This window comes from Centruroides vittatus, unplaced genomic scaffold (assembly GCF_030686945.1).
Source record: "Centruroides vittatus isolate TY-2023 unplaced genomic scaffold, ASM3068694v2 contig_1309, whole genome shotgun sequence".
In the NCBI taxonomy this organism is placed as follows: domain Eukaryota; kingdom Metazoa; phylum Arthropoda; class Arachnida; order Scorpiones; family Buthidae; genus Centruroides; species Centruroides vittatus.
In genome coordinates this window covers 97,503-98,117 of record NW_027120832.1, presented here as the reverse complement: position 1 = coordinate 98,117, position 615 = coordinate 97,503, and positions in this window count along the sequence as shown.

The following is a 615-nucleotide window of genomic DNA, read 5'->3' as shown; positions in this document are numbered from 1 at the left end:
GTAATTAATAACTTATTTAAATCTTGTAACGTATTAATTTATTGTTTTATATTTCGATCAATAAAATCTATACAAGTTTAATTATGTTTTAAAAAATAAATTTGTTTATTATTACTATATTAATGTGTTTTTCATCGGATTTCGATCTGTCACGTGACGCGAATATTATTCTCTAATTGACTAGAGTAAAATATTTGAAATGACATTTTGCTAATCGAACTCGTTGCAATTAATAAATTTCTTATATGCTATATATAGTACTAATATTTGTTTGGCTAGATATTATAGCTTATTAAGTGATTAAATATGAAAAAATTTAACTAAATATTCTTATAATTCAATAATTCTTCGTCATTGCGCCAATAGTAAATGCCACTAGCTCACACTGAATCTTTATAAAAGAAATCGTGAAAGTTAGTCTATTTCTCGTAAATGAACTTTTGTTAAATTTGGGGAGATTCTGTATTTTATAATAAGAAATAAACGCGGATTTATTTATTATAAAGTAGATTTAGATCAATAAGTAGAACATAAACAGTTAACGAATCGATCTTCGTGACAAACTTCCAGGTAACAGTAACATTTTGAATACCTATTATCGACTACAAGATAAGT